The sequence below is a fragment of the Hemiscyllium ocellatum genome, assembly GCF_020745735.1.
Source record: "Hemiscyllium ocellatum isolate sHemOce1 chromosome 27 unlocalized genomic scaffold, sHemOce1.pat.X.cur. SUPER_27_unloc_6, whole genome shotgun sequence".
Lineage (NCBI taxonomy): Eukaryota > Metazoa > Chordata > Chondrichthyes > Orectolobiformes > Hemiscylliidae > Hemiscyllium > Hemiscyllium ocellatum.
Window position 1 is genome coordinate 468,889 of NW_026867515.1, and position 27,083 is coordinate 495,971.

Below are 27,083 nucleotides of genomic sequence, written 5' to 3' on the forward strand. Positions count from 1 at the left end.
AACCTCACTCAGCTCAAAGGGTATAACTGTACACTAACCGAACTTCTAATTTGCTCATTTGATGCCCTTTCTTGCAAGATCATAGAATAAATTGTCTTGTTTCCAGTTTTGGTGGTCTCGTCTAAATTTTATTAAACTTGTTCCGGGATCCCAAGCTCCGGTCGCTCGGCGTTCTTGGAGAAACGGAGAAGGTGCACCTCGCTGATTTCGGCGGTCTCTAGTTTCCCCTTGTTGCTGAGGTGGCTCTGGGAGAGCGTGATCCGGACCGGGAGACCCTGGAAACCAGACGGGCAGACGCGACGCGGCGGGTTCGGTCGGGTAACTCTTGTGCACAAGACCCGGGTCAGAAAAAGGTCTTAAATAAGTATTATCCGGGCGACTGGGGTAGGCAGCGGGTTTTGTTTTGTTGTCAGTCTTTGCCACAAGCGAGGCGCACTGAGACACGGCGGGTTGGTCGGGTAACTCTTATGGACTTAAGACCCGCATTCGCGGGCGGCCGGGATTTACAGCATTATTTGCTGTTTTGCTGTGGTTCTGGGTGTGTGGAAAGGTGGTGGGTTGGTCGGCATTCGCGGCCGGCCGGGATTTGTAGCATCACTTGCTGTTTCGCCGTGTTACGAAGGACACTAAGACGTGGTGGTTCGGTCGGGTTACTCTTGTGTACATAAGATCCGGGTAAAGGTAAATTTCGGGCGACCTAGATTGACAATGTATTTTGCTGTCTGGTATTGCTGCGGGATGGGGCGCGCATTCGACCAGGTAACTTCTGTGCACAGACTAAGATACGAAAATTGACCTTTAAGTATTAGCTTGGTGGTCAGTTCTGTACAAGAAGTACAGAGGAATTGGCAACTTAAAAAGATAGAGAATAAAGGTCTTTAATTGGCTAGATTAATCTAACAAGTAAGGTGTCTAGCTGATTCGATAACCCAGCCTCAGACCGGTTATTAAGAGGGGAAACCCCCACCCGGAGATTAGAACCCTGAAGTGGGTGTGGAAGAAGGTAACACCGAACTTCAGAGAGGTTATATAAAGAAAATGAGTATTAAAATGGGAAATAAGAATAGCAATATAGATGTAGAAGGGGAGATGAGAGGGACGTCCGAGGACCACATCCCAACGGACAGTCCTTTAGGAAAAATGTGAAGAGATTGGAAGGACAATCCTCGGACGTGAGGAAAGGATAAAAAACAAATGATCAAATGTCAATGAAAAACAGCCTTCCAGTCAGGAGGAATCAGATTATGCTTCGTGTCAGAAGGGCTAGTAGCTGAAGGGCTACTGAGGGTGCACTTCGTAACTAACGTATGGCCAGACGCCCAGAAAAATATTCAAAAGCTAGAGGAGTCGTTGCGGGAAACTCCAAGTGTCTGTGAGACATGGTGTCTGTGTGTGTGTGTGAGAGAGAGAGAGAGAGAGAAGAGCTGTTCAGCTAGTCGAAAGTTTAACCCTTTGTGATTCAGTCTGAATGCACATTTGTTTGTTGGTGATTGAATATTCCCGGGAGCTTGAGATCCGGGACTGTTTTGAATCTGATTTCTATTATGGAAATTTTAGCATGATTTCTTTTAAGGTTAAGGATTTTGCAAGGTTATGAAATAAAATGTTCTTTTTACAGGTCATGACTGCCTTACTATCAGTTTCTAACTAATCTCTTTTATCCTTATGTAAAAGCGATTTATGGAGGACAGTTGAAGTTTTAACTTGAATAGACAAATCCTTTTAAGGCAGCTCTGGTTATTTCACGACCTATAGCATTGTAATTGAGCAATGACTGGTCAGGACTACTTGGGAGGACTAGTTTTGGATTTGAATCAGGGGACTGGAACCGGGTGATTGTGGTGGATTTCAGAGTTGGGAACTGTGCACATTTTGTATTTTGAATATTAAACACTGAATAAATGAATTTAGAATATATAAATATATATTTACAAGTAAGATTCCAAAATGTATAGTTAGGAACAGGCTTTAAAGAAAAGCAAGCATAAATTGATAAATTGTATTTGAGATTACAGGGAGCAAGAAATATTGCATTATTTCTTTAAAAGAATCATGGTCTAAACAAAACATTGGGTGATGAGGAATGGCCATGAGGTGGCCCTAAAGCTGTTCAGTTGGTTAAACCGGCTGAGCAATTGATCTGGCAACGTAACATCAGAAACAGAGACAGAAGGCAAAAATAACGACAGTCACGGTTAGTGAGGTAATAAAGAAAAGGACAAAACTAAAAGGAGAATGAAACCGGAATGGTGGCGGGCAGCTTGTTGAAAACAAAGGGAGAAGAAAGGATCGGGGAGGAGAAAGGATCGGGGAGGAGAAAGGATCGGGAAGGAGATGTTCAGGGGTTTGGTAGGAACAAAGATCAGAGTGGGAATCCCCACAGGCGGGATGTTATTACTGTGGAAAGACAGGGCACTTTAACAGAGAGTGTCCAGATTCGTGTATGAACCTTGATGATAAATAGGGGTGTCAGGAGTTCCTGCCCCTGGGGACCCACCAGGAACCCTTGATAAATTTAAAGATGGGACCTTACAAAGAGGACGTAGTTTCCTAGTCGATACAGGGGCAGCAAGGTCATCCTTAAATTTTAAGCCCAAGGGAGTGGGAACGGAAAAGTTAATTGGATTATGGTAACAGTTTGTGATGAGAGGCACGAAGAATCGGTTTTGCACTCATGACGAGGTATTGCCACCAAATTGGGGATCGAATTAACTGCAAATGGTGCTGTGGAATCTGTTGAGGTTCTTAAAAATGAATGTGCTCAAGCAAAACAATGACAGAGACAGAATGAGAAGTCACAAGTGACTGGTAAACAGACAGAACTGCGCGATTACAGGTTTTAAAATGTTTTCATCACTTGTTGTGTTTCCATCCTGAATTATATAATATATATGATTAATAATTAATATTTATAATAATTCAATTGTGTTAGCCTGAATCAATATTAATTGGCAGGATTCCTTCATACATTCTCAGTGACCTGTCATATTGATTCATGGTTAATTTAAACCATGACTGCATTAATTCATTGTTAATTAAAGAATGGAAAGCTACATTACTGGCCAGAGTGTGTGCAGGCAGTGGTAGCAATAGCCTGATTGGTAGAGGAGAGTCGGAAACTTACTTTTAGGGGAGCCTGAGTAGTCAGCACCCCACACCAGGTACGGTCAGGAGAAGAAAGGAGCATGGTTAGAAGAGCTGCTCTGAGGGACTGGAAAAGAGACATCCGGTGGGTGAGGGAGTGATACCAGCCAAAAACAAATTCCCCAATGTGGACCCACGTTGGAAGGGTATGGATGAACACGATAGAGGAAAAATTAGGGACTTTTGAGAAATGGTCATTTTGGGTATTAAAGAAGCAGCACCTAAATCTCAGAATTTTTTTAAAGCCTTTGAAGTAAGACAGGAAAAGGAGGAAGCCCCATCAGCCTTTTTACAGGGATTAAAATAAGCCAGTAGTAAATATTTGGGAATGAATCCCGATGATCCGGTAGCACAGGGACTTTTAAAGGTCCAATTTGTGACTAAATCATGGCCGGACATAAAAGAAATGACAGAAATTAGATGGCTGGAGTGAACAACAGATCGAAGATCTGTGATATGAGGCACAGAAAGTGTCTGTGAAAAGGGAAGAGGAGAAACAAAAACAAAAAGCTAAAATAATGGTTGCAGTGGTTGAAGAAATTACGATGAGAAAGTTAGAATCAGAGAACAGAGGAGGACAAGAGAGACAGAGAGCAGATGGTAGGGGGAAGGAAGCAACTGGCAGGATGTTATTACTGCGGAAAAACAGGACATTTTAAAAGACAATGTCCAAGGTTGGGACAACAAAGAGAAGCGGTATCATTGATGGTTTTTGGTGAAGATTAGGGGAGTCAGGGGTTCCCTTCTCCTGAGACCCACCGGGAACCCTTGATAAATTTAAAGGTGAGACCTGAAGGAGAGGAAACAGTGTTTTTAGTGGATACGGGAGCAGCACGATCATCTCTAAGCTTTAGACCTAGCGGTGTTAAATTAATTAACAAAAGTCTCAAGGTTTCTGGAGTAAAAGGCAAATAATTCTAATATCAGAATGCAGGACAATGGCTCACAGACTCTAGGATCTTGAAATAAGAGACAATCTTAATAGAACAGGATGACCTTGTGTTAGTCACAGACAGTTGCTTGAATCCAGCTGCATTTCTGTGGCGGAGAGAGAGGGGGGTGGCCCCTGGCAATCCAGAACATGATATCCTGCCTTGATATTACTGAATATCAAACTAAAGTGCAAATGAACTTAAGAGACGTACCGTTGCATGCGAGAGCTCGGTTGTTTATCAACAGGTCCTCCCCGATGATTGAGGGTAAAAAGCACAATGAATATACTGTAGTAGACGGGATAGAGGGAAGCATTATCGAGGCTGAAAGACTGCCTAACGGCTGGTCAGAGTTCAATGAGAAGTTTTGAAAGAACTATATTGTGACGCTCGGCTCGTCTTTGTCTATTCTTAGGAATAAAGGCCTATTGGTACAGACACTGCCACTCGAGTTTGCAGTACATCGAATACAACCGGGTGATTGGGTCCTGATCAAGACCTGGAAAGATACCAAACTGCACCCGCGCTGGGAGGGACCATTCCTAACCGTCCTAACTAGTGAAACAGCTATCCGGACTGCTGAGAAAGGGTGGAGTCATCACACTCGCGTTAAAGGTCCTGTGCACACCCCATTGGTGGAGTGACACGCTCATCCTACAGACAACCCACTGACAGTTCAGAAAGAAAGAATGAACTGAGACAAAAGACTCTTTTAACGTTTGCTGATATATATATATATATATTTGTTAATGATTGTAAGGGCTGTGTGACACCTAGAAGGTTAAGACAGGATTGTAGGCAGGGTTCAGAGATGGGTAGATACTGGTATAGTATTGTAATGTTAGTAGTACTAACTATTCAAGGAAGTGGGAAAAATCACTTCACTACGCTGTGCCAGAATTATGCTAAACAAGAGGGAGTTGCCGACTGTTGGGTCTGTGCAGAGGTCCCACACCATGGCGAATCTGGAATCCCCACCTCAGTAATACTGCTCACTAAAAAGAAGTGTACGATGTACAATAATTTGATGTGGGTTCAAATAATGCAGAGTGGAGATCTGAAAGGAGCAAACATAACTTTGTGGGATGGTTCCCAAGGCCAGCCCCGAAAAATCAGGGTGCTACTGATAGTCTTAGAGTTTCCCCACCGAAAGGAGCAGTGAATCCCACCTGTTTCTGTAATCAGAATGATGCTGCACCTTTCCAACTGGGAAAATCATCTTGTGTCCACACCAGTCAAGCCACTGCCAGGACCACTCCCCGAATATTAAATGGAACATATTGGGTATGCGGTCTGAAGGCCTATCCATTTATTCCCGGGGAAAAATATGTTGGTGTGATTGAATGTGTCATGTTATGAAGTTGACGAAACACTTCCTCAAAACCAGAAAGGTTGGAGTGGCTGCTGTTACCTCGCTTATATAGTCCCTCACCTCCGAATAGGAAAGCATGAGGCCAACCTGAGAAAGGAGACGGGGGATAAGACATAAGACCCGAGAGGTCTCAGAAGGAGACCGTCTACTGTGGACACTACTCCCAAACTACGGCACTACAAGGGCAGGGGTGGAAATACAGAAAGTGGCGGCTGCCATCGGTGAGATGGGAGAAACTCCATCCCAAATATCGGCCATGACCACCGAAATGATTGCCACAAGACTGACAGCTTTACAGAATTGAATGGCTTTAGGCTATCTATTGGCCAAAAAAGGGGGAACCTGTGCTCTGATTGGTAAAGAATGCTGCACCTTCATCCCAGGCACCTCTTCCATTGGGGAAGATAAGGCAGAAATAGTAAAGAAAAAGATAAACAATATAAGAGAAATTGGAGATGAACTCCGAAAAGATGAAGGATGGGGATAGGGTAACCCGAGATTGACCGGGTGGGAAAATGGTTAGTGAATTTAGGCATTTATGTGCTCCTCATAATTGTAGGTTTACTGATAGGGTTTAATGTGTTAAAATGGATAATGACTGAGCTAGTAATGTCTTTGGGAGGACACCAACGAATAATGATACAAACTTAGAAGGACAGAAATGACGAGATTGTGAACCTTGAACCATAGGGTGAAAAGAGGGCAGAAAATAAGATTGCAAAAACAACAAATGGTTAAGAAGAGAAATGGGGAAATTGTTAGAAATGGGGTAAAGTGTTGTTTTTGCAGATATAGAAAAAGCATACAGAAAAGAGGTACAGCAAGAGAACTATTAACCCTGCAGGTATTTAGGGACTTTTCAGTGTATAATTGTGGTTAATTAAATACTAACTTTGGTGTGTAATTACTCTAACAAAAAGTTCTTTTTGTAAAATTATGCTTTCAGCAAAAAGCTGAGATAACCGAAATGCTTGAGCTATACAAAACGATACAAGTTAATGAAATGTCCGAGGATGGAATGTACCAGCAGAATTGATACAAAATGTTAAACCAGATCTTGACAAAATAAATGTGTGTGTCAGCATTTACAGAAAGGAAGGTTGCCAATCTGGGGAAGGGGGAAGTAATAAGGGTGGGGCGCAGCTGGGCAGTGGTCTGGTACAGTAAGAGAGACTGGGTAATTAGGAGGCTGGAGAGATGACCTCACTCAGCTCAAAGGGTATAACTGTACACTAACCGAAGTTCTAATTTGCTTGTGCATTTGATGCCCTTTCTTGCAAGATTGTAGAATAAATTGTCTTGTTTCTAGTTTTGGCGGTCTCATCTAAATTTTATTAAACTTGTTTTAACAATACTAACGTTCCCGAGTAATACACCTAACCTGCACATCCCTGGGCACTATGGGTAATTTAGAACCGCCAATCCACCCTAACCTGCACATCCCTACGCACTATGGATAATTTAGCATAGCAAATCCCCCCTAAAATGAATAAAGTTAATAATCACATAACACCAGGTTGGCGACCAACAGGTTTGTTTGGAAGCACTAGCATTTGGAGCCCTGCTCCTTCATTAAGTGGTTGTTGAGAATAAGGTCATAAGGCACAGAATTTATGGAAAAACATGAACAGTGTCCTGCCACTGAAATGACATGTTGAACAACCCATTTTTGAATGGGTTGCAGGCATGGTTAACATGCAAATCCCAGAACTACCTGTAAGGCACCTTCTCAAGATAAGTTTTATAACAAAAAGTGACATTTCAGCCCAGCTCTGCAATTATAATTCTGCAAATATACACAAACAAGTCCACAGGAGTGAATGTGTGCGTGCATGAGAGAGAGAAAATGTCTATTTCCATCCTGTATGTCTCTACCTATTTGAGAACAGATGCCTTACTCGTGTTGGTTTAAGTATTGTTGTAAATCATAGCTGGGTACTAATAGTTAGATATAAGGGGGAAGAGAATTCCTCAAGTAGGACAGTATAAGAATCCTGGAAGAGCCCTATTTCTGGTTTACTTCCTAATGGACAAACATTAAACACAAGCACCTATTTATTTCAAATTTGGTTTCATTTTTCTTGTGTGATTCCCTGCTGTGACTACACTGTGTCTGGATGGTTGACAGGCTGGGAGATTGTGGGTTGGGGCTTGATTGACTAAATGTTTTATTGTTCCAGAAGGTGTAGAAGGGAACAGGGAGATCAACAGAGGACAGAGAAATCAGGACCTGAAATCTGAGCTGACACCAGACTACGGTGTGATCAGTGCTTTGATTAGCAGTGCCAACCCTCCACCTTTACCCAGTTTCCCATTTGAGGGCACCCTCAATATTCAGGATCCAATCCTTGTCATCCTGAAGCCATGTCTTTGTTTGGAGTGTCAGATTGCAATTATTCACTTCAATTTGTGTAGTCAGTTCATTCATTTTTGTCACAATGCAGCACACATTCAGACACACCATTTTTAGTTTCAATTTTTGTGACCTTTAAAATCCAGTTTTGATTGCTGGTACATTTACTCCCCTTGTCCCTTTCAATTGTTCATTTCCCACATCACTACATTACTCACTGGCCTTGATTTGGATTGGCCATAATGTCCAGGGACGTGCAGGTTAGGTGGGTTAGCCATGGGAAATGCAGGGTTAGAGTTTCAGAGTAATAGAAGCAGGAGTAGGCCATTTTGCCCGTCCAGCCTGCTCCACCATTCCTGTATCATCTGCTCTGACCAATAAAGGAAAGCATATCAAATGCCTTCTTCACTATCCTGTCTACCGGTGACTCCACTTTCAAGGAACTATGAACCTGCACTCTAAGGTCTCTTTCTTCTGCAACATCCCGCTTAACTGTGTCAGTCCTGCCTGGATTGCTTGACCAAAATGCAAACCACACACTTCTCTAAACTAAACGGCCATTCCTTGGCCCATCAGCCCACCTGATCAATTCTCATTCATGGTGAACTTTCTTTCCTCTCTTATTCCTTTGAAGTTGAAAATCTCCACCCCACACCCTCTCCCTCCATTCTCAGTTTGCTGAACCTAATCCCTGCTATACCTCATCCTGAAGGGTCTGCTTCATGCTGATTAACAGGCCCACATTCGGTGGGGGACCTAATTGAAACAAGGAATACTGAACAGCCTGGACAGAGTGGAAGTTGGAAAGGTGTTTCCATTGGTTGGAGGGACTAGAACCCAGTGGGCACAGCCTTAGAGTAAAGGGAAGACCTTTCAGAATGGAGGTAAGGAGAAACTTCTTCAGCCAGAGAGTGGCGAATCTATGGAATTCACTGCCACAGAAGGCTGTGCAGGCCAGGCCACTGAGGATATTTAAGATTGAGATGGATACGTTCTTGAGTTTCATGGTGATGGAGGGTTATGGAGATGAAGTGGGAGAATGTGGCTGAGGAACCTATCAGCCATGATTGAATGGCAGAGCAAACCTCGAATGGTCCAATTTCTGCTCCGATGTCTTATGTTCTCTTGCTGTCCTGGACACACACACAGAGCACATCGGAAGCAGGAGTAGACTGTTTGGTTTTTCAAGCCTGTACCAACATTCAACAGATTGTTGGCAGATTCACAAACATCGAGATGAATAAGTTGGGACTTGTTCACTGGATCACAAGAGATTGGCAGGTGACCTGGCAGATGTTTATAAAATCACGAGGGGCATAGATGAGGTGACCGCTGGGTATCCTTTCCCTAAAATGGTTGGGGGGGGGGTTCAAGATTAGGCAGCAAATTTGAAGGTGAGAGGAGAAAAGATTTTAAGAAGGCGGGGAGGGGCACTTTTCTTTTTACACAGAGTGGTTTGTGTGTGGAATGAATGTGGATGCAGGTTGAGTAACAACGTTTAAAAGACATTTGGATAAGTATATGAATAGGAAAGGTTCGGAAAAATATCCGCCAAACACAGGTAGGTGGGACTGGTTTAGTTTGTGAATATACTCGGACTTAGACTAGTTTGACTAAAGGAGCTGGTTCTGTTGGTGTCTGACTCTATACTGGTGTTAAATCATTTACTTGCCTTCCCCCAGAAACATCCACTTCTTTGGTGTTCAAAAATCAGATGAACTCAGCCTTGGATAATGTTCAATGACCCTCTAACGCAGGGAGACATCCCACTTCTGAACTCAGTTCCTCTCGCTAATGTACCCCTTGCCTTGCTGATTGCTTGCTGCACCTGTCCAGGCAAAAGTGAGGACTGCAGATGCTGGAAATCAGAGTCTAGATTAGAGTGGTGCTGGAAAAGCACAGCCGGTCAGGCAGCATCTGAGGAACAGGAAAATCAACATTTCAGGCAAAAGCTCTTCACCTGCACCTGTCTGACAACTGGCAGTGACTGGTGTAGAAGGACGCTGAGGCCTCTTTGCACATCCACATCTCATTCCTGATGAAGTGCTCAGGACCGAAATGTTGACTCTCCTGGTCCTCGGATGCTGCCTGACCTACTGCCTTTTTCCAGCACCGCACTTTGACTCTAATCTCCAGCATCTGCAGTCCTCACTTTCTCCACATCCCAATATATCACCATTTAAACAATACACTGCCTTTCTGCTTTTTTTTTACAGCAATGGCTATAACTTCACATTGAGATACTGCATTTTCCATGTGTTTGTAAATTGTGGTCTTCTCTACATTGGGAAGACCGAGTGTAAACTTGGGGAACAGCTGGCACGCGATGAGCATGCCCAGAGTTTTGCTGACACCAGTGGGCATGCGTACTGTGTTACTGACACCGGATAACATGCGCAGTATGCTCACTGGGCATGCAGGTGTTCGTGTCAGATTTTAAGAGTCCAAATGCCAAAAGGTAAAAAAGGGGTAGAGCCGCAATTTGTTTTTCCCTGTGGTTCGACACTTCATTACTTTTGCATTCTGTCTGGCTGCTCAACTTTTGTCTGTCTTTTCCCCAGGTTGGGGGGCGAGTCCAGAACTGGAGGGCGCGGGTTTAGGGTGAGAGGGGGAAGGTTTCTGAGGGGTAACCATTTTGCGCAGATGATGGTGCGTGTCAGCCAGAGGAAGTGGTGGAGGCTAGTACAATGATAATATTTAAAATGCATCTGAATAGAGATATGAATAGGACAGATTCAGAGGGATACTGAATACTGGCAAATGGGTCACTGGATTAATTCAGGATATCTGGTCGGCATAGACCGAAGAGTATGTTTCTGTACTCTGTGACACTATTTCTAGATAGTTGGAACAACTTCACTCGGCCATTCACCCCTTACAATCAAGATCAGAGTGGTGCTGGAAATGCACAGCAGGTCAGGCAGCATCCAAGGGACGTTTCAGACAAAAGCCTTGAATGCTGCCTGACCTGCTGTGCTTTTCCAGCACCACTCTAATCTTGACTCTAATCTCCAGCATCTGCAGTCCTCACTTTTGCCCATTCACCCCTCCCAGCCTCTCCTGAGCTGTGGCCTGACTGCACTTATTTCAGTGAAATTTTCAGAAAGATTTCAGTAGCTCTTTGAAAAACTTGAACCTGCTTTCTGACTTTAACGATGTTTCTGAAGATATCATTTTAGGTATTCTCAATTTTGAAGATCAGCCATTTCTCACCCCTCCCGGCTCCCAGGTAGAGTCATCATCAACCATTTTGTGTGTGTGTGTGTGTGTGTGTGTGTCTCCGTCCTTTAAAGAGCTTGATCCAGCGGTCAAAGCTGGTTCGAGGCATGAGAAAGGACGGGTGTGGTGGGGGCTGGGGAGAAAAGAGACAGAATGGATGGGGCACAGAGAGAGAGAGAGAATGAGTGGGGTTGATAGAGTGATTGGGCAGGGGAGAGAGAATGGACGTGGCGGAGAAGTGGGAGATGGCACAGGGCAGGGTGGCACTAGGTACACGGATGCACAGGATACACTGAGCCATCAGTTGGCCAAATTGACACACAAGATGGCCGCCGGATCACAATACTGAGAGAAACAGCAGAGCAGATACAGACACTGCCTGGGGGCCACCAGAATGCCAGCACAATGGACTCACAACCCAGGTGATTAGTTTAAGGCGGGTGGGGGAGAGAATACACATGAGTAATGAACACTGCCCGACGAAGTGTCTGGGTCCGACCAACACCTCTTATAGAAGTGCTAACAGCTTGATACAGACTCAATACCAAATGCTAATAGCCAGGCCTGCAGGAATCCTCCTTCTCAGGAAGAGCAATTAGTGCCCATTACTACAACAATGGATTTCCATGCAGACATTGAAATGGACAATGTCTTCACTGAAACTGACAACGACTGTGCGGAAATTAACAAAGGCTGTGCCTGAACTGACAATGATTGTATCAACTATCAACGATTCTGCAAGGACTACCATAAACAAATCATGTTACCAAGACAATAATCTCCTCCCTGACCGGTTGTATCACAAGATGTATAAACGTTTCTTGACGTGTGCTCCGGGTTGACAGAAGTCTCGCAGCTGACACTGTGCTGTTGGTGTCTTCCTCTCCCCGGAGCCCCGGGATTTCCTTGTGCAATCAACTCTGTCATTGAACCGCAATTCTGACTCCCAGCCTGGTGTTTTTCCCCACAACAGGGGAGAGAGAATGGACGGGAGTGGGGGTGGGGAGAGAGAATGGAGGGTGGGGGAGAGAGAATGGAGGGTGGTGGAGAGAGAATGGGGAGGGAGAGAGACTAGGGGAAGGGAGGAGAGAATGAAGAATGGGGGGAACGGACAGAGAATGGGGAGGGGGAGGGGAGAGAGAATGGGGGAGAGGAGAGAGAGAATGGGGAGAGGGGGAGAGAGAATAGGGAGGGGAGAGTGAATGGGGAAAGGGAAAGAGAATGGGGAAAGGGGAGGGAGAATGGGGGAAGGGGAGAGAGAATGGGGAGGGGAGAGTGAATGGGGGAAAGGGAGAATGGGGGAGGGGAGAGAGCGTGGGGAAAGGGGAGAGAGAATGGGGAAAGGGGAGAGAGAATGGGGGGATAGGAGAGAGAATGGGGGATATTATTGTGTATCTTAAGTGTTAAGGTATACCTGGCATATAGAGAGATGGCTTTGGTTGTTGGAGGTCAGTCATCTCAGTTCCAGGACAACTCTGCAGGAATTCATAGGGTAGTGTCTTAGGCTCAACCATCTTCATCAATGACCTTCCTCCATCATAAGGTCAGAGGTGGAGATATTCGCCAATAATTGCACAATGTTCGGCACGGTTCACAACTCCTCACAAACTGAAGCAGTTCAGTTTGAAATGCAACAAGATCTTAACAATATCCAATGGGCTGATGAGTGGCAAGTAACATGTATGCCATTCCAATGCCAAACAATGACTCATCCCCAAAAGAGATAATCTGACCACTGCCCCGTGATATTCAACAGTGTTACTGTCACTAAACACCCCATTATCAACATCATTGGGGTTTACCATTGACCAGAAACTCAACTAGACTAATCACAGACACAATGGCAACAAGAGCAGGCAACAGGTCAGGAATACTGTGGCGAGTAACTCACCTTCTGACTCCCCAAACCCTGTCCATCTTCTACAAAACTCAAGTCGGCAGTGTAATGGACTACTCTCCCACCAGCTTGGATGGGTGCAGCTTCAACAACATTCAAAAAGCTTGATACCATCCAGGACAAAGTCGCCTGCTTGATTGGCACCATCTCCACTTACATCCACTCCCTCTGCCCACTGTTAAGAAGAAGGAATGTGTACGGTGTACAAGATGTACCACGGAAATTCACCAAAGATCCTTAGAAAACACCTTCCAAACCAACAACCACTTCCATTTAGAAGGACCAGGGCAACAGATAGATTAGATTAGATTACTTACAGTGTGGAAACAGGCCGTTCGGCCCAACAAGTCCACAACGACACGCCGAAGCGCAACCCACCCATACCCCTACATTTACTCCTTACCTAACACTACGGGCAATTTAGCATGACCAATTCACCTGACCCGCATATTTTTGGACTGTGAGAGGAAACCGGAGCACCCGGAGGAAACCCACGCAGACATGGGGAGAACGTGCAAACTCCACACAGTCAGTCGCTGTGAGGCAGCAGTGCTAACCACTGTGCCACCGTGTCACCCACAAATACTTGGGAACACAACCTCTTGCAAGTACCCCTCCAATCCACTCACCCTCTTGACTTGGGAAACATATTGCTGTTCCTTCAGTATCCCTGGGTCTATATCCTGGAATTCCCACCCAAAGGACATTGTGGGTCACCGTACCATTATGGATCACAGCAGTTGAAGAAAGCGGGTCACCACCACCTTCTCAAGGGAACTAAATGCTGGCCAGCCAGCGATGCACATGTACCATGAGTAACTTTTAATAAATGATTGAAACAGAGATTTGGAACCCGCAAACTAAACAAAAATCGAGGTTCAGGTGGAACAGAAATAGGGCTTTGATTCTGTCCTAATGTGAGGACAAATAAAGAGTGCTGCACGGACACCGAATTGGAAATAGTGTTTAGAGTTGAAGGCCTGCAGTGTTTCACTCAGTGTATCAATCTAATATCGATTAAAGATTAGTTCCTGATGTATACGTCACCAACATACGAGAAAAGACGGTGAAGAAGGCATATGGAACGCTTGACTTCATCTCTTTAATGGCTGATGTAGCACCCACAATCCCATGCGATCAATAAACCGTTATATCGGCCGTGAGCAGTGCTGTCGATTTGGGGCCCCGCCCCTCATCGCTCTGATGGACGGGGAGACGAACCTTTGGAAACCCTGAAGGACCGGAAGGAGCCTGGTCTTCCTGCCAATCAGAGCCCTCCTATTGTCTCAATGCGGAGGTTGGACCATGAGCTTCTGAAGCTGCTATTTCTGCTCCTGTCTCTGAATGAAGATTGAGCTTCACCCAGACTGTAAATTCCTTCCTCTGTCCAAGATCTGTGAGCACGGCACTCTCTTTTCTCGCCCCCTTTTCCATTTCTTTTTCCACTCTGGTGTTCAACTGTTGACTTGCAGCAACTGAAAGCAAAGGGAGTGAAACCGGGAGGAGACAGACTCTGGAAACATTGGTCTGAGTCTGTGTCTCAATTGGCAAAATAGACAGGCAGGAGGCTGGAAGAACACAGCAAGCCAGGCAGCATCAGGAGATGGAGAAGTCGATGTTTTGGCTGTAACCCTTCTTCAGGACTGGGAATGGGTGTAGGGGGAGATGCAGATAAAGGGGGTGCAAGGGGGGCAGTGTGGTGAAGTGGGGATAGGTGAAGACAGGCTGAGGGTACGACCTGGTTGGTCAAGGGGAGGAAGGAAACTGGTTGGTGGCAGGGAGGATTGGAAATGAGGGGTTGGGGCTTTGAAGGTAGTTGGGGATGGGAAGTGAGGTTATTTGAAATTGGAGAACTCAGTGTTGAGTCCTTCGAGCTGTAGGTTGCACAGGCGGGAGATGAGGTGTTGTTCCTCCAAGTTGTGGTTTGGTGTGGTGTGGCAACGCTGGAGGCCAAAAATGGTCATGTCAGGAGTGGAGTGGGAAGGGGAATTGAAATGGATGGTGATTGGGAGGTCCGGTTGGACTCTGTGGACCCAGCTGCGATGCTCGTTGAACCGTTCCCCAAGTTTATGCTCGGTCTTCACGATATAGAGAAGACCACCATTGGCAAACACAATGTGAAGTTCGAGCCTTTCTGTGGAAACAAAAGCAGAAAGGAGGTGTATTGTTTAATTGGTGATGGATTGGATGTGGAGAAAATGGGAACTGCAGATAGTGGAGACCAGAGTCAAAGTGTGGTACTGGAAAAGCACAGTAGGTCAGGTAACATCCAAGGAGCAGCACAGTCGACATTTCGGGCACGAGCCCTTTATTAGGAATGATGTGTGGACATACCAAGGGGCCTCAGCGTCCTCCTACACCAGTCACTGCCAGTTGTCAGACAGGTGCAGCAAGCAATCAGCAAGGCAAGTGTTATATTAGCAAGAGGAATTGAGTTCAGAAGTGAGAATGTCTCTCTGTAGTTAGGGGATCATTGAATATATTCAAGGCTGAGCTCATCTGATTTTAGAACAACAAAGAAGTGGATGTTTATGGAGGAAGGCAAGAAAATGATTTTAAGACCAGTACAGAACAGTTACAAGGTCATACAGCACAGAAACAGACCCTTCAGCCCAACTAGTCCATGCTGACTATATTCACCAACTAAACTAGTCCCACCTAGATTGGCCCAATTCCCTCTGAACCTTTCCTATTCATGTACTTATCCAAATGTCTTTTAAATATTGTTACTGTACCTGCATCCACCACTTCCTTTGGACATTTATTCCACACACAAACTACTCTCTGTGTTGAAAAACAGGTGCCCCTCCTGCCTTTTTGAAATCTTTCTCCTCTTGCCTTCAAATTTGCTGCCTAATCTTGAACCACCCACCCTAGGGAAACAATACCTGGAGGTCACTTCATCTATCCCCCTCATGATTTTATAAACCTCTGTATGGTCACCTTTCAACCTCCTGTGGTCCATTGAACAAGTCCCAACCTATTCATCTAGATGTCGGCAGAATCACAACTAATCCTTTGAATGTTGGTGCAGATTTGTAAGACCAGATGGCCTTCTCCTGCTTCCAATTCTCTCTCACTGTCCAGGACAGCAAGAGAACATAAGACATCGGAGCAGAAATTTAGGCCATTCAGCCCATTAGGTCTGCTCCATCATTCAATCATGACTGATAAGTTTCTCAATCACATTCTCCCACTTTGTCTCCGTAAACCTCCATCGCCTTGATACTCAAGAACGTCTCTATCTCAGTCTTAAATATTCTCCGTGACCTGGCCTCCACAGCCTTCTGTGGCAGTGAATGCCATAGATTCACCACTCTCTGGCTGAAGAAGTTTCTCCTTACCTCCATTCTGAAAGGTCTTCCCTTTACTCTAAGGCTGTGCCCACTGATTCTAATCCCTCCAACCAATGGAAACATCTTCCCAACTTCCACTCTTTCCAGGGTGTTCAAGATTCTGTGTTTCAATTAGACCCTCCCCCCTCCTCCTCCTCCTCCCCCTCCTCCTCCCCCCGCCTCTCCCAAGTATGGGCCTGTTAATCAGCATGAAGCAGACCCTTCAGGATGAGGTACAGCAAGGATTAGAGTCAGCAAAGTGAGACTGGAGGGAGTGTGTGTGTGGGATGGAGATTTTCAGCTTCTAGAGAATGAGAGAGAAAAGTGAGTTCGCTATAAATTTGAATTGATTGGATGTGCTGATGGGCCAAGGAGTGACAGATGGAGTTGAATTTGGAGAAATGTCAGGTTTGCATTTTGGTCAAGCAATCCAGGCAGGACTGACACCGTTAAGGGGAGTGTTGAAGAACAAAGAGACCTTGGAGTGCAGGTTCATAGTTCCTTGAGAGTGGAGTCACACGTAGACAGGATAATGAAGAAGGCGTTTGGGATGCTTTCTTTTATTGGTCAAAGCATTGAGTAGATGAGTTGGGAGGTCATGTTGCAGCTGTACAGGTCATTGTTTAGACCATCTTTGGAATACTGCATTCAGTTCTGGTCTCCTTGCTACAGGAAATGTGTTGTGCAACTTTGAAAGGGATTGGTAAAGATTTGCGAAGCTGTTGCCAGAGTAGGAGGGTTTGAGCTACACGGAGAGTCTGAATAGACTGGGGATATATTCTTGGCACATCGGAGGCTGAGTGGTGACCTAACAGGTTTATAAGGGGCATACATAGGGTGAACACCCAAGGTCTTTTCCCCGGGGTATGGGAGTCCAGAACTAAGAGTGGCATAGGTTTAAGGTGAATGGGGAAAGAGAAGTGAGCGGCAACTTCTTCACACAGAGAGGGTGGTGAATGTATGGAACAAGCTGCCACAGGAAGTGGTGGAGGCTGGTGCAATGACAGCATTTACAAGGCACCTGGCTGGGTCCATGAATAGAAAGGATTAAGAAGGATGTGAGCCAAATGCTGGCAAATGGGACGCGATTAATTTAGGATATCTGGTCGGCATAGACGAGTTGGGATGACTGGTCTGTTTCTGAGCTGTATGACTCTAATCGTCTTCGGTGAAAGCAGAAATGTGGTTGTGAAGACTGGACTTGCAGAGCAGTTTTCAAGGATATTTTGCCTTTAATGGGATCAGAAGAAGTTAAAATGAAATCTTTCATTTGTGAGCCAGCAACTGAGTGAGTGAGGACATCTGGGATTTTGTTGGAAAGTGGGACTTGATTGCACTGTGGAGATGAAGCCCTACCCTATCCAGTCATTTCTGCTGGTGGGTGAGACTAGGCCTCAAGGTAAGGGGGAGTGGGTTTCGGACAGAGATGAGGACAAATTGCTTATCCCGGAGAGTAGTGAATCTATGGAATTCTCTGGTCAAGAAAGCAGTAGAGGCAACTTCATTAAATATATTCAAGACACAGTTGGATTTTTGCATGGTACGGGAATTAAGGGTAGTTGGAATAATGCAGGGAGGAGGAGCTAAGACAATGGGTAGATCAGCCATGATCTTAATGAATGGCGGAGCAGGCAGGATGGGCCAAATGGCCTACTCCTGCTTCTATTACTATGAAACTATAACCCTGCATTTCCCATGGCTAACCCACCTAACCTGCACATCCCTGGATATTCTAGGGAATTTAGCATGGCCAATCCAAATCGGGCCTGGTGAGCAGTGCGGTGATGTGGAAAGTGAACATCAGAGAGTGATAGAAAAGGACAAGGAGAGTAAATGTACCAGCAATCAAAACTGGACTTTAAAGATCACAAAAATTGAAACAAAAAATGGTGTCTCAATGTTTGCTGCATTGTAACAAAAGTGAATGAATTAACTGCACACATTGAAGTGAATAATTATGATCTGAGACTCCTTACAGAGACACGGCTTCAGGATGACAGGGATTGGATCCTCAATAGCAAGGGGGTAATCAAATGGGAAGCGAGGTCAAATAGAGGGTTGGCACTGCAAATCCAAACACTGATCACAGGGTAGTCTGGTGTCAGCTCAGGTTTCAGGTCCTGATTTCTTTGTCCTCTGATCTTCCTGTTCCCCCAGAGTATGATGTTGGTCTGTTCTCAGTCTGCTGAAGTTTTGACCGCCTTTTACACCTTCCGGAAGAGTAAAACATTGAGACCCAACCCACAATCTCCCAGCCTGTCAACCATCCAGACACAGAGTGTCGTCATAGCAGGGAATCAAACAAGAAAAATTAAACCAAATTCAAAATAAATAGGTGCTCGTGTTTAAAGCTTGTCATGAGGAAGTAAACCAGAAATAGGACTCCCAGGATTCTTATGGTGCCCTACTTGAGGAATTCTCTCTCCCTTCCATCTAACTATTAGCTAAGATTTACAACAGTATTTACATCAACAGAAATAAACTATCTGTTACAAAATAGTCATAGAAATATACAGCACGGAAATAGACTTTTTCTCTCTCTCATACACACACGAGTCCATGGGGATGAATTTGTAATTGCAGAATTAAATTTGCAAATACATTCTATTTTGCTCAAAAAATGCACAATCCATGTAATATTTTGTAAATTCCACTTTGGAAATAGAACCAGTCTGACTCAAGATTGTGATACAGACAGACCCTGACTTCACACCTTTAATGCATTGTCCGAGCGGAGATGTCACCTTTTAGTATAAAAATTTTAAGTTCTCTCGAGAAAGTGCCTTACAGGAAGTCCTGGGATTTGCATATTAATGATACCTGCAACCCATTCTGAAAGATGAAAGACTTAACAAGCCAGGTTAGTTCAATATATCATTTCAGTGGCAGGACATTGTCATGTTTTCCATAAATTCTGTGCGTTCTGATCTTATACTCCGCAACCGCCTGATGATGGAGCCGTGTTCCGAAAGCTAGTACTTCCAAATAAACCTGTTGGGCACAAACCTGGTGTTATGTGATGTTTAACTTTGTCCAGGTTAGGGTGGATTGGCCATACTAAATTACCCATAGTGCCCAGGGACCTGCAGGGGAAGGTGGATTGGCTATGCTAAATTACCCATAGTGCCCAGGGATGTGCAGGTTATGGTGAATTGATTGTGCTAAATTACCCATAGTGCCCAGGGATGTGCAGGTAAGGTGCATTATTCAGGGTTAAATGTAGAGCAATAGGGGTAGGGGAATGGGTGTGGGTGGGTTACCCTTCGGAGGGTCGGTGTGGATTCATTGGGCCGAGTTGCCTGCTTCCGCACTTTGGGAATTCTGCGAAGAGAAGGGATTTGTCCAAACTGTACAGTGCAGCGCAGGCGCAGCGTTGGGAGGGCCGGACAGCCGGTCGGAGCAGGCGCAGTGTGGTGTGACCCGCTGTCGACTTCATCCTGCCCCCCTCGCACGTCCCCTCGCTCCTTTAACGTCATGACGGGGAAGTGTCCTTGTCAGATTTGAGTGGAACTCCCTCCCTCTGGGCAGCTCTTCATCCTGGGAGAGGGGAGGAGGGAAATCTGTTCACTTGTAGCAACTGGAGTGAATCCAGGGAGGGAGGAGACTCTGCAAACTCAGGTTTGTGTCTTAGTCACTCGGTGAGGTTGGGGGGAAAGATATAGATTGGGAAATGGGTGGGGTAGTTTTCTGTTTTACTTTATCTTTTCTTTTCCAACCTGGACTGACAGTGGTGACCTTTAAAATCCCTTTTTACAGAGTATTTGAAGATCTGAAGTTGGAAGTTTCAAAATCAACAGATGAAGGGCTTATGCCCAAAACATCGACTCTCCTGCTCCTCAGATCCTGCCTGACCTGCTGTGTTTTTCCATCACCGCACTTTTCGACTCTGACTCTCCAGCGTCTGAAGTCCTCACTTTGACGTCAATGTCTGACAGTCACTCAATCCAGCGGGACCGCAACGGTTTTCAACTCTGATTCTGTGAGAAGGAACAAAGCTTTTTGGTTCCTGTTTGAGTACGTTTTCAACATCAGTGGGACTGGATGAGAGACCTTACTGCAGCGCACTGAGTGTGGAGCCTGAAACAGTTATATGGCCTGGAAAGAGGAATTCAAGGTGGGGAGGGGCTCTGCACACGTTTGTGTGCGGCTGAAGCTTCGACGATGAAGAAATCTGAGGAATCCCGCCTCGTAGAGAAACCATGGAAGTGTGGCGACTGCGGGAAAGGCTTTTGTTTCCCATCTGCCCTGGAGACTCACAGGCGCAGTCACACCGGGGAGAGGCTGTTCCCCTGCCCTGAGTGTGGGAAGGGCTGAATCAATTCCTCCCACCTGCTGACACACCAGCAGGGTCACACTGGGGGTGGTGGTGGTGAAACCCCCATCTTATTCACTCACATCCTTTTTTTTGGGAAGGAAACTGTGGTTGTGGGAAATAATTCACTCAGTCATCCCAGCTGCATCCTTTACCTGGTCTGGCCTACACATGACTCCAGACCCACAGCAGTCTGGTTGACGCAACACTGCCACCTCTTGGAGAATGAGTGGGGAGGGTCTTGGAAACAGGGTGTGTGGGTTGAAATTGGTGAGTGAGGCAACACTTCCCACAGGTTAAGGCTGAACCCGGGTCTCTGGCGCTGTGAGGCAGCAGTGCTAACCACTGTGCCACCGTGACACCCACATTAGAGGGTCATTGAATGTATTCAAGGCTGAGTTAATCTGATTTCTGAACAGCAATGAAGTGGATGGCTATGGGGGTAGGCAAGAAAATGGTTTTAAGATGAGTACATAACTGTTCAAGTCAGACAGTACAGAAACACGATGAGAGTGGTGCTGGAAACGCACAGTAGGTCAAGCAGCATCCGAGGAGCAAGAAAATCGACGTTTTGGGCAGGAGCCCCTCCTGCCTGAAATGTTGATTTGCCTGCTCCTCGGATGCTGCCTGATCTGCTGTGCTTTTCCAGCACCACTCTGATCATGGCTCTGATCTCCAGCATCTGCAGTTCTCACTTTTGCTGAGCACAGAAACAGACCCTTCAGCCCAACTAGTCCATGTTGACTATATTTGCAAACTAAACTAGTCCCACCTGCCTGTGTTTGGCCCGTATTCCTTCGAACCTTTCCTATTCATGTACTTATCCAAATGTATTTTAAATGTTCATCTCACCTATACCCCTCATGATTTTATAAACCTCTGAAAGGTCACCTGTGCTCAAGTGAAAGTAGTCCCAGCCTCTGCACCGCTATGTAGGGAGATCCATATTTATTTATGATCTGTTCAATGCTGGTGCAGGCTTGAAAGACCAAATAGCCTACTCTTGCTCCCAATTCTCACCCTGTGTCCTGGACAGGAAGAGACCATCAGACATAGAAGCAGAAACGTGACCTCCCAACTCCTGTACTCCTGGAGGGCAAAAAGACATAGCTTTGGGAAATATGGTGAAGGAGAATCCAAAGGGTTTTTACAAATACATTAAAGGCAAAATGGTAACTAGGGAGAAAATAGGGAGGAGAAAGTGAGGACTACAGATGCTGGAGATCAGCGCTGAAAATGTGTTGCTGGAAAAGCACAGCAGGTCAGGCAGCATCCAACAAGCAGGAGAAACGACATTTTGGGCATGAGCCCTTCTTCAGGAAGCTTCTTCAGAGAATAGACCCCTCCAAGATCAGCAAAGTGGCCTTTCTGTGGAGCCGCAGGAGATGGGGGAGATACTAAACGAGTATTTTGCGTCAGTGTTTACTGTGGAAAATGGACATGGAAGATATAGAATGTAGTCAAATAGATGGTGACATCTTGAAAAATGTTCATATTACAGAGGATGTGGTGCTGGATGTCTTGAAATGCATAAATCCCCAGGACCTGATCATGTGTACCCTAGAACTCTGTGGGAAGCGAGGGAAGTTGCTGAGATTTTGTATCATTGATAGTCACAGGTGAGGTGCTAGAAGACTGAGGTTGGCTAACATGGTGCCACTGTTTAAGAAGGGCAGTAAGGACAAGCCAGGGAACTATAGACCAATAAGCCTGATGTCGGTGGTGGGCAAGTTGTTGGAAGGAATCCTGAGGGACAGTATTTACACATTTGGAAAGGCAAGGACTGATTAGGGATAGTCAACATGGCTTTGTGCATGGGAAATCATGTCTCATGAACTTGATTGAGTTTTTTAAAGAAGTAACAAAGAGGATTGATGAGGATAGAGTGGTGGACGTGATCTATGTGACTTCAGTAAGGTGTTCGAGGTTAGATCTCGTGGAACACAAGGAGAACTTGCTCAAAGGTAGAAGGCAGAGGGTGGTGGTGGAGGGTAGATTTTCAGACTTGAGGACTGTGACCAGTGGAGTGCCACAAGGATCGGTGCTGGATTCACTACTTTTCATAACTTATGTAAATTATTTTGATGTGAACATAGGAGGTATAGTTAGTGAGTTTGCAGATGACACCAAAATTGGAGGTATAGTGGACAGCGAGCAAGGTTACCTCAGATTTACAATGGGATCTTGATCAGATGGGCCAATGGCTGAGGAGTGACAGATGGAGTTCAATTTAGATAAATGTGAGGGGCTGCATTTTTGGAAAAGCAAATCAGAGCAGGACTTATACATTTAATGGTAAGGTCCAGGGGAGTGTTACTGAACAAAGAGACCTTGGAGTGCAGGTTCATAGCTCCTTAAAAGTGGAGTTTTTTAGATTAGATTACTTACTGTGTGGAAACAGGCCCTTCGGCCCAACAAGACCACAACGACACACCGAAGCGCAACCCACCCATACCCCTTAGCTAACACCACGGGCAATTTAGCATGGCCAATTCACCTGACCCGCACATCTTTGGACTGTGGGAGGAAGCCAGAGCACCCGGAGGAAACCCACGCAGACACGGGGAGAACATGCAAACTCCACACAGTCAGTCGCCTGAGTCGGGAATTGAACCCGGGTCTCAGGCGCTGTGAGACATCAGTGCTAACCACTGTGCCACTGTGCCACCCAGGAATTGCAGGTAGATAGGATAGTGAAGAAGGTATGCTTTCCTTTATTGGTCAGAGTGTTGAGTATAGGAGCTGAAAATGTGATGCTGGTTAAAGCACAGCAGGTTAGGCAGCATCCAAGGAACAGGAAATTCGATGTTTCGGGCCAGAGCCCTTCATCAGGCCCGAAACGTTGAATTTCCTGTTCCTTGGATGCCGCCTAACCTGCTGTGCTTTAACCAGCAACACATTTTCAGCTCTGATCTCCAGCATCTGCAGACCTCACTTTTTACTTGTTGAGTATAGGAGTTGGGATGTCATGTTTCAGCTGTATCACACCTCGGTTAAGTCACTTGTGGAATATTGCGTGCAATTCTGGTCTCCTTCCTTTTGGAAGGATGTTGTGAAACTTGAAAGGGTTCAGAAAAGATGAACAAGGATATTGCCAGGGTTGGAGGGTTTGAGCTATAGGGAGAGCCTGAAGAGGATGGAGCTATTTTCGCTGGAGCATCATAGGCTAAGGGGTAACTGTGTAGAAGTTTATAAAATCATAGACAGGGTAAATTAGACAAAGTCTTTTCCTGGGGCAGGGGAGTCAAGAACTAGAGGACATTAGTTTAATGTAGGGGTGGGGGCAAAGATGTAAAGTCCCCCACCATAACCACTGTATTATTCTTACTGATAACTGAAATCTCCTTACAAATCTGTTTCTCAATTCCCTGCTGACTCTTAGTGGGGTATATAATACCATCCCAATAAGGTGATTATCCCTCTCATTTCAGTTCCACCCAAATAACTTTCCTGGATGTATTCTCAAGAATATTCTGCTTAAATACAGCTGTAATACCAACTCTTATCAAAAACACCACTCCCCACCTCGCTTGTCCCCTTTTCTACCCTTCCTATAGCATTTATATTGTGGAACATTAAGCTCCCAATCCTGTCCGTCACTGAGCCACGTGTCTGTGATTGCTGTCATATCCCATTGCCCTGACTTGATCTGCATTTCATGTTAGGCCTCTTGCATTGAAGTAAATTCAGTTTAATTTACCAATCCTAACTTGTTCTTTACTTTGTCCCTACCTACCCTGACTGCTTGATTCACTCCTTTTCCCAATTGTACCAGTCTCAGATTGATCTCTTTCCTCACTATTCTCACCTAACTAGTTTAAAACCTCCTGAGCAGCTCTCACAAATCTCCCTGTCAGTATATTAGTCCCCTTCCAATTCAGGTGCAATCCGTCCTTCTTGTACACGTCACTTCTACCCCAGAAGAGATTCCAACAATCCAAAAATGTGAGCCCTTCTCCCCTGCACAACGTCCTCAGACATACATTCATCTTCTCTATCCTCCTATTCCTACCCTCACTAGCTCATAGCACCGAGAGTAACCCAGATATTACCACTCTCGAGGACCTTCTTATTTCAATTCCTGCCTAATTTTCTTTGACCCTTCAGAATCTCATCTTTTTCTCTTCTGATGTCGTTGGTTCCAGTGTGTACAATGACGACCTGCTTGTCCCTCTCCCCTTTCGGAACATTCTGCACCCTCTCTGAGACATCCTTAATCCTGGCACAAGGGAGGCAACACACCATTCTGATTATTAACTGCTGGCTGCAGAAATGTCTGTCTGTGCATCTGACTAGAGGGTCCCCTGTCACAATCGAACACTTGGACCCCAGCATGCCCCTCATTACATTAGAGCCTGTCTCAATACCAGAAACTTGGCTGTTCATGCCACGTTCCCCTGGGAGTCCATCACCCCATACATTTTCCAAACCAGTATACTTGTTTGAAATGGGGATAGCCACAGAAAATTCCTGCACTACCTTTCCTACCTTTCCTGGTGTTCCTCCATCTATCTGACTGTATCTGCAGCTTTTCTCCCTTCCTATAACTATCTATCGCACCCCCTAGCTCTTGTAAATTCCTCATTGCCTCGAACTGTCGCTCCAACAGATCCGGTCCATCTGATAGGATTCGTGACCAAGGACACTTGCTGCAGACAATCCTCAGTAACGTGGAAACTCTCCCTAATCTCTCATTTCCGACAGGAAGGGCATATGGCTCTACTAAAGGCCATTTTTGCTCATCCAAAATCTACAGACCCAGATAACAACAATTTCTTTTTGCTCTTAAAAAGACCTGCTCCAGGCTAAGTTAGCACTTATCACTTATACTTTTAAAATTTAATCAAGAGGCATTTTAATAAAACACTATAATCAAGACAGAACCCATTCTGCTCACTTCTGAACAGGCTGAAAATTGAATTAAAAAACTACGTTCGAACCCAAAAGAAACCCAACTTTCAGGGGCAGGGGGCGGGCACAACTATCGCCCCGCCCCCTATTGTTTCCGAATTCTTGGAGGACTCCTCCAGCCACGCCCCTTGAACTGGCGAAGACGTCACTCATCAGGACCCCGCCCCTGTACGAGCTGGCGCATGTGCAGTGTAGCTCCCGCAGCCGGACGGCGGCCGAAGGAACAAGGACCGAAACCGCTGGGTCCAGCAGCGCGTTCCGGCTCCGGGGATCCTTCTTCAGAACACGGACAGGTCTCAGAGACATCCCGGGGAGGTCGCCAGGCCCGAGCGCCAAGACCTGGCTCCTGCCCCCGGGGAGAGGAGATGGTGAGACAGGGTAGGATTGGGAACCGGGGGAGGAGGGAGACTGGGGAGTTTATAAACTCCTCGGGGGAGGCCTGAGGTCTCCAATGAAAGCCGCACAGGCCCAGTGTTTACTTCACCGGCGAAGGACCCCTCGGGTTGCCCGGGCAACCGACGGCCATCTTTGTGAGGGTCAGGCGGAAGTTGTCTTTGGGCCGGGCTGGCGGGCGGCCATCTTGGTGAAGGCACCGTTCGCCGTCATTTCCGGGAGGTAATTCCAACCTCGGGGCAGCCTTTGTGTCAACTAGAATTTCCTCATCTCACTCTCTGGGAGACCTGGCCCTGAGCTCGGTCTGTGTGCCCTTAAAACAGGAAAAGGAAGTGGGAGACAGGTCCAGAAAAAAAACCCTTAGATGGGCTGTGAATTTGAGGTGAATTAATGTGATAATTTGTGGCACTGGAACAGAATGTGGGTGTTTCCGAGATGGCAGTGAGCAGGAGGGCATTGACGTGTTGGTGTTAGTTTCAGTTTGTAGACAAGAGAAAAGGGCGAACACCAGGAGTGGAGGAAAGACATGAGGATGGATTTGAATTTCAATGCAGGGGGAGGGATAATGTGTAGGATTCAAATTTAATACATTCAGCAAGTAGATGGGAAAAGTGTTCTGTAGAAAGCTGAACTGTCCCCTCAGTCATTTTTCCATCTTGTGCTCACAGTGATGTCTTTTGGACATTTCTTTTACAGGATGATGCAAGTTTCAGATGGGAAACTCAAGACAAACATCATAGCATGGAAACAGACCCTTCAGTCCAACTCACCCATGCTAACCAGATATCCCAACCTAATCTAAATCCACTTGTCAGCAGCTAGCCCATATCCCTCTGAACCCTTCCTAGTCATATACCCATCCAGATGCCTTTTACATGTTGCAACTGTACTAGCCTCTACCACTTCCTCTGGCAGCTCATTCCACACATGCACCATCCTCTGAGTGAAAAAGTTGTCCCTTGGTTCTCTTTCATATCTTTCCCTTCTCACCCAAAGTCTATGCCCTTTAGTTCTGGACGTCCCCCACCCCAGGGAAAATACTTTGTCTATGTATTCTATCCATGATTATGATTTTATAAACCTCTATAAGGTCAGTCTCCAATGCTTCAGGGAAAACAGCCCCAGCCTATTCAACTTCACCCTATAGCTCAAATCTTCCAAACCTACAAACATTTTTGTAAACCTTTTCTGAACCCTTTCAAGTTTCACAACATC

The 27,083-nt window shown here is 45.7% G+C and overlaps 1 protein-coding gene and 1 pseudogene across 4 annotated transcripts in view; one reads left to right on the plus strand and one right to left on the minus strand.

The window, feature by feature from the left end:
• Positions 1 to 4,427, minus strand: part of LOC132808491 (zinc finger protein 208-like) — a 163,923-nt pseudogene extending 159,496 nt beyond the window's left edge.
• Positions 1 to 27,083, plus strand: part of LOC132808471 (zinc finger protein 239-like) — a 290,995-nt gene that overhangs the window by 238,871 nt on the left and 25,041 nt on the right. Inside the window, exon 1 of one of the 4 annotated variants that reach the window (XM_060822137.1) lies at positions 25,672 to 25,843. The exons of 1 other annotated variant lie outside the window; for it this stretch is intronic. The gene's annotated coding sequence lies outside the window, so the exon portion shown is untranslated. Of the gene's footprint in view, positions 1 to 25,671; positions 25,854 to 25,975; positions 26,091 to 27,083 lie in introns of those variants that run through there. 2 more of the 4 variants (XM_060822135.1, XM_060822136.1) reach the window with 2 other exon arrangements.